Here is a 7,264-nt window from a genome sequence, read left to right on the forward strand (position 1 = left end):
CAGCCTCCCAAGTAGCTGGGAGTACAGGTGTGAGCCCCTGTGCCTGTGATTACTTCACTTTTTAATTGAGTGTGCCCCATAATTACTGCTGCTTGTTTATTGTTTATTTATTTATTTTTCTTTTTATTGGGCAGCCACCTGAGCCAGAGTAGGCTCAGAGAGACTCCTGGTTCTTGTTTATTCTCAATTAAGAAGTCACACTCCAGCCTGGCGACAGAGGAAGACTCTGTCTCAAAAAAAAAAAAAAAAAAACAGTTTAGAGTGTCATATATTTTATGCAGTTCCCATGATTTGCTGTCATTTTCAGAGCTACCAGGAATACATAGCGTTGAGTCTGCCCACTTGCTTTGGCTACACTTACTCCACCCCCGGGACAGAGAGGATGCTCTAAGCCCTCTAGAGTGATATCCACTCCTCCCAGGCCACACTGGAACCCCCTGGCGGCAGTGAGGGCACTATCCCGTCTCCTGGAAACAGGCCAGCATCTTCATCTGCAGGATATGCTGAGTGCGTGCAGCAGGAGAGCCCTGATGTTCTCAGCACTGACCCGAAAGGGATTCCAGGTGCTCTGTATTGTCTGAATTGTCATCCACAATCAACATTGCAAACCAAGCAAGTTAGCAACAAGGTATAAAACATTGCAGTGACAAATTAAGAAATCCACACTTGGACCTAAATGTTAGGTCACAAAATTTCTAAAGTGGAGCAAATTCAGGAAGGCTCTGTGGGATTTGTTTTTGTTTTTTTTAACATAGAATTTCCTATAGCGTGTTCACTTTGGCAGGTCACACTTCATGTTTAAAATACTCTTTCTTAGAGGATAGGACCTCCAAAAGAAAATGTTGAAAGGGGCTGGGTGCAGTGGCTCACGCCTGTAATCCTAGCACTTTGGGAGGCCAATGCGGGTGGATCATGAGGTCAGGAGATCAAGACCATCCTGGCCAACATGGTGAAACCCCATTGCTACTAAAATACAAAAAATCTAGCTGGGCGTGGTGGTTCACACCTGTAGTCCCAACTACTCAGGAGGCTGAGGCAGGGGAATTGCTTGAACCTGGAAGGTGGAGATTGCAGTGAGCCGAGATCATGCCACTGAACTCCAGCCTGGGTGACAGTGAGACTGTCTCAAAAAAAAAAAAAAAAAAAGACAAAAGAACCATCTGGATAGAACTCAAGGTAATGTCTTGAATCATCGATTAAAAGATCCTAACCAGGTGTCTTAGTTTATTCCTGCTCTAAACACAATACCTTAGACTGGTAATTTATAAATAGAAATATATTTCTCACAGTTCTGGAGGCTGTGAAGTCCGCGGTCAAGGCACAGGCAGATTTGGTGTCTGGCAAAGTCCCACTCCGCCTTCAGCACGGCTCCTCTTGCAGTATCCTCACATGGCAGAAGGAGGGGAGAGCCACGCAGTTCTGAAGCCTCTTTTATAAGGACATTAATCTCATTAGTAAGGGCAGAGCACTTAGGGCCTAATCACTGGAGCAGTGATTGTAGTCCCTGAGTGTCCCTCATCCAGGGTGGTACAGCGACCCCAGTATGTGGTCGAAGGAAACAAGGGGAAGGCTGGGGCTTGAGTCCCCACTGCCTGCCATCATGACTGCTGTAGCCCAGTGTCGCTGCAGAATGTCTGCCCAGGCATGGGCGCTCCAGGATGCCGCTCTGGAGCCCCACTATACTTGACCCTCCACCCCCAGTCCCAGCTTGCTCCTGGGAAGCTGCACACTGCTCACAGGCTGTGTTGCCAACCAGCCTCTGTGAGCATCCCGCAGCTGTCCCTCATTTGGGGTTCTGCATTCAGCTGCAGCTGAGCCTCTGTAGAAATGAAAGCCTTGAATTCCCATCTCTGCTCATAGTTTTTAGTTGCCCATGAGGGCCAATCTTCACACTCAAAGCACTCACCTTCATCCTCTCCAGCTCTGGGAACACCTTGCTTAATCCTCTTCAATAAGGCTAGAATTAGCCCTAAGAAAACACTCTTAAATTCCTTTACTGGAAGACAATGAGATATACAAACAGCCTACTCACAAGTGACAGAAACCCCAACCCTAACTAGTTTAAAAGGAATTTTATCTCACATAATAGTCCAAGGGTAGAGCTTGATCAAGATATTAAATTATGTCACTATGGCAAGTCATCTCTCCTGTCCTTCCACATTGACTGTGTCTCTGTCAACTTCCCCAACTTGTGGAGCAAGGTAGTTGCCATAGTTCTCGAATCTTCATGTGTTTCTTGGCTGAAGTCAAGTGAAGATGAGTCTCAGCCTCCCTCAGCAGTCCCAGAGAGCCTCTGTGCATCTCATTAGCTTTGACTGGGGCACAGTCCTACCCTTGAGCTGTCCTGTGGCCTGGGAAATGCATATCTGATTGGCCAGGCCCAATTCATATGCTTACTCCTGGAGCTGGGAATAGTTAATGCCATCTGAAACTAACTGGATTCTGGAGAGAGAAGCAGAACCCTAGAAGAAAATTGGGAAACTATTATCAGAAGGAAAATGGATGCAGAATGTTCACAAATACATCCCCTCTTTACTCAGTGTTTTTCTTAATTACAAATGCATTCTGCCCAGTGCTTTATACAATTCCTTCTCTACTCTCTTCAAGATCTGTAACACAGTGCTTATCAAACTTTAAAATGCAAACAAACCATCCGGGGAATCCTATTAAAAATGCAGATTAACATCCTTCAATAGTGTGATGATGGCTGAAATATGGGAAGAGCAGGTGTCACAGGAGCTCAAATAGGGCTTCTCACTGATTAGTCTCAATTGCATCCGTGAAATAGGAGACAGAAGGCCAGCAATGGTTTAGGGCAATGGTCTCAAAGTGTGTTCCCTGGAATAGGAGTGGCAGTATCACCTGGGAATTTATTAGAAACATGCATTTTCAGGCTCTATCCTGGATTTACTGAATTAGAAATTTCAGAAATGGGGTCCAGCAATGTGTGTTTTAATAAGCCGTCCGGGAAACTGTGCACACTAAAGTTGGAGAACCAATGGGTTAGGGCCTTGCTACTCATGGCTCTTGAGCTAGCAGCATGCGGATCATGCTAGAAAGGCAGAATTTCTGGTCCCATACACAACAGACCTACTGAATTAGAATTTTTTTTTTTTTGGCTGGGCGCGGTGGCTCATGCCTGTAATCCCAGCACTTTGGGAGGCCGAGGTGGGCAGATCACGAGGTCAACAGATCAAGACCAGCCTGGCCAACATGAAGAAACCCTGTCTCTACTAAAAGTACAAAAATTAGCTGGGCGTGATGGTTTGTGCTTGTAGTCCCAGCTCCTTGTGAGGCTGAGGCACGAGAATCACTTGAACCCAGGAGGCAGAGGTTGCAGTGAGCTGAGATCGCGCCACTGCACTCCAGCCTGGCGACAGAGCAAGACACCATCTCAAAAAAAAAAAAAAAATCTGCTTTTTTTTTTTTTCTGAGGCAGCGTTTTGCTCTTGTTTCCCAGGCTGGAGTGCAGTGGCGTGATCTCGGCTCACTGCAACCTCTGCCTCCCAAGTTAAAGCGATTCTCCAGCCTCAGCCTCCTAAGTAGCTGGGATTACAGGCACCTGCCACCGCACCCGGCTAATTTTTTGTATTTTTAGTAGACACAGGTTTTTGGCATATTTGTCAGACTGTTCTGAGACTCCTGACCTCAGGTGATCCACCCGCCTCAGCCTCCCAAAGTATTGGGATTACAGCGACCACATCCAGCTGAATCTGCATTTTTAACAGGATCCCCCAGATAATCTATTTGCATTTTAAAGTTTGATAAGCAATGTGTTAGGGATCTTGAAGAGAGTAGAGAAGGAATTGTAGAGAACTGACCAGTTGTACACAAAAGAATTGCCAAGCTGGCACTTGAGCTTGTATGCCCTCCATATCTCATAGCCCTGATCCCCACAAGTCATTTTTTTTTTTCCCAGTAGCTCTTAGGCAGCTCAAGTGTAGAAACAAGCCCTGCATTCAGATTGGCATGTGGTTGGAGGTTAGCAGAACAGGCATGTCAGAAAGAGAAAAGATTGAAAGTTGACATGCGACCATGAGAATGGCCAAACTGGTGCAGAATGAAAGTGTAGCTGGAAAGGAAGGAGGGTGGTCATGAAGAAAGGTGGTGGCAACCTGAATGTTTCTGGCAACAGGAAGCAGGTAAAGACTGAGAAAAAGCAGAGCAGTGGTCCAAGACTGCTATATAGAGTCTGTGGAACTATTGATAGGTCCAGAGAAAACTGTCCAACAGAACCTTCTGGATGATAGAAATGTTCTGTCTGCACTGTCCAATATGGTAGCCCTAGCCCCATGTGGCTGCGGAGCACTTGAAATATGACTAGTATGACTGAAGAACTGTTGGAAACATTACTAACAGTTCTAAAGGCCAAAGTTACACAAAAAGGTTCTCAGACAAATGTTGCTCCCTTCTCATCCTCACTAACCTATTCCAATTCCTCTTTCTATTCCAACCCTTTTTATCCACCCTCTGTAAGTAACCACTCCTTCATTTCTGGCTTTTTCTTCCTGTATTTCTTTTGCATAATGAGCTGATAGTGGTGTGTTTTCTTATATTCCCTTCTTACATGAAGTGTAACTTACTACAGATACTCCAAATTTTGCTTTTTTTTCACTTGAGTATGTTTAGAAATCAATCTGTTCATAAAGCTCTTCCTTAGTTTTCAAAAAAGCTGCATAGACCTCTATTGTGTGGATGTGTCATAATATATTCAACTAATCTATCCACAGGATTTAGGTTTTTCAATTTACATTTACAGTAGAGAGTGCTTCAATGAATAACCTTGTGGTTTGTACAAAATCACAGCAAAGGAGCAAGATAATTTGAGGCCACCTATCAAACTGTGAACCCTTGATGTGCCCATCCCTACAAGGCACTTTTACACATTTGACTACCCACTTTAGACTCCACACAGTCACTGCCTTGAGACCTGATCAAGCTGCTAGATTCCTGGCAGCAGTCTTCTCAGCAGCAGCCATTTCCCCTGCCATTCCAGAGTAGGGCTTTTTTTTTTTTCCTTTTCAAGATAGAGTCTCACTCTGTCACCAAGGCTGGAGTGCAGTGGTATGATCTCGGCTCACTGCAACCTCCACCTCCTGGGTTCAAGCACTTTTCCTGCCTCAGCCTCCGAAGTAGCTGGGATTACAGGCATGCATCACCATGCCTGACTCATTTTTGTATTTTTAGTAGAGACGGGGTTTCACCATGTTGGCCAGGCTGGTTGTGAACTCCTGACCTCAGGTGATCCGCCCACCTCAGCCTCCCAATGTGCTGGGATTACAGGCATGAGCTATTGTGCCTGGCCCAAAGTGAGGCTTTCATTTCAACTTGCTCCTCAAGTCAATGTTCAAGACTTTATTTTCATCTTTGGTTAACTCCTTCTTACCCCTGGCACCCATTCTTTTCATCTCAGCAGAAAGACTCAGATAATAAAAATCTGTCTTTCAATAGGCTACAGTTGTAGAATACTGATCTACTCCAAACATTCATTCACCTGGGAGTTATTCTTTGGGCTTCCTGTTCAATTATTCTGAATGTTTACTGGCCTATTTAAACTAGAGCTCCACAATAGGGTATCAATGGCATCAGGGAAGACCATATTGTCCTAAAACACTTCTATAAGATTCTATCTTCATTCATTTGGGAGAAGATCCATTGGGAGTTCATGCACCTGGCTTTAAAAAGGCTTAAGAACTATGTATTACATTCTGTATTTTTAAACATTGATTGGAGGGAAAGGTACTGGTTGGGGATCACCTGCCAATTCCTGTTCTCTTAAGTGACCCCTCATTTTAGGTTAAAAAAAAATCTTTTTTTTTTTTTGAGACAGTCTTGCTCTGTTGTCCAGGGTGAAGTGCAGTGGCACAATCTCAGTTCACTGCAACCTCCACCTCCCAAGTTCAAGCAATTCTCCTGCCTCAGCCTCCCAAGTAGCTGGGACTACATGTGCACACCACCACACCCAGCTAATTTTTGTATTTTTAGTAGAGGCGGGGTTTTGCCATGTTGGCCAGGCTGGTCTCAAACTTCTGGTCTCATGTGATCCGCCTGCCTCAGCCTCCCAAACTGCTGGGATTACAGGCATGAGCCACTTTGCCCAGCCTTAATATACAAATTTTATACATACTTTTAAAAACATATTTAAAATGCATATTAAACACATCTTCTGGACAAACAAAACAGTAAGTGGTACCTCCGACTATAAAATAAAAAAGAATCTGACAAGTGTGAAGTTAAAGGACATTTTATTTATTGACAGATTAAAAACATGGTACAAAATGCACCACTGAACCCAATTACAAAGAACAGGTGTTAACACATAATGTTTAAAAGCTACACTCATTTTTGGCAAAGTGCTGTATTGTTCAGTCTGTGTACAAAACTGACCATCTATGAACCAATCAGTATAAAAAATTTCTATAAAAACAAAAAATTTAGACAGTGGCTCAAGAAAACAAGCTGCCATTTATGCATAGATTGATGTACAGTAACTAACCAAATGTCCCTTTTGAATTTTCAAGTTGATGAAAAAAAAGTGTGTCCAGAAACACATTAAGAAGGCACATGGTACAGTCTACAATACTCTTCAGTCTCCATAACTCACGCCCTGCCCTTATAAAGAAAATATGTTCACGATTTTACTTGAGAAAAAAAACAAAGCCGCTTAAAAAAAAATAACACACACAATTACTAAAGTTTAAAATCTCTAGAAGAAAACAACCAAAACACAAGCAAAACCACTCATACACCCCAAGCCTGAAACACACATCTAAACTCCCCAGGTACTGGTTTGGTTTTCAGAGGTCCACCTAGAAAACAAATACTAAAACTTCAGGCAAACAGAGCAAAAATGGACATTTAACAATTACACAATGTTAAAAAAAGTCATAAAGAAAATTCTCAATGATATACAAATACTGTCCACTTAAGCTTCCTGCCTTTCCAGAGTAACTTCTCCTCCCATGCAGGAGATACTGTTGCAAATAAAAGATATCCTCATCTGCATGTTTTCCAGTACCTCTTTCTCCACCCTAAACCACTTTAACTGGTGTCAGATTTCAAGTGAAATTGATATATGGCAAGGCTGACACCACTGTATTATGTAGATTTTCTAAATAAAGCATTTTATGTATAATTTTAAGCATTAAAATAAGTAGATAGGGATGCCATTACTAATATATCAGTATAGCTGATGGCAGTGAAACCATCCATGATAGAAGCTCAACTTTCAACAGTTTAACCAATATTTATGGACCTTATAAAA

The sequence above is a fragment of the Aotus nancymaae genome, unplaced genomic scaffold, assembly GCF_030222135.1.
Source record: "Aotus nancymaae isolate 86718 unplaced genomic scaffold, 86718_ANA_hifiasm-v0.15.2.pri h1tg000036l, whole genome shotgun sequence".
NCBI classification, from domain to species: Eukaryota; Metazoa; Chordata; class Mammalia; order Primates; family Aotidae; genus Aotus; species Aotus nancymaae.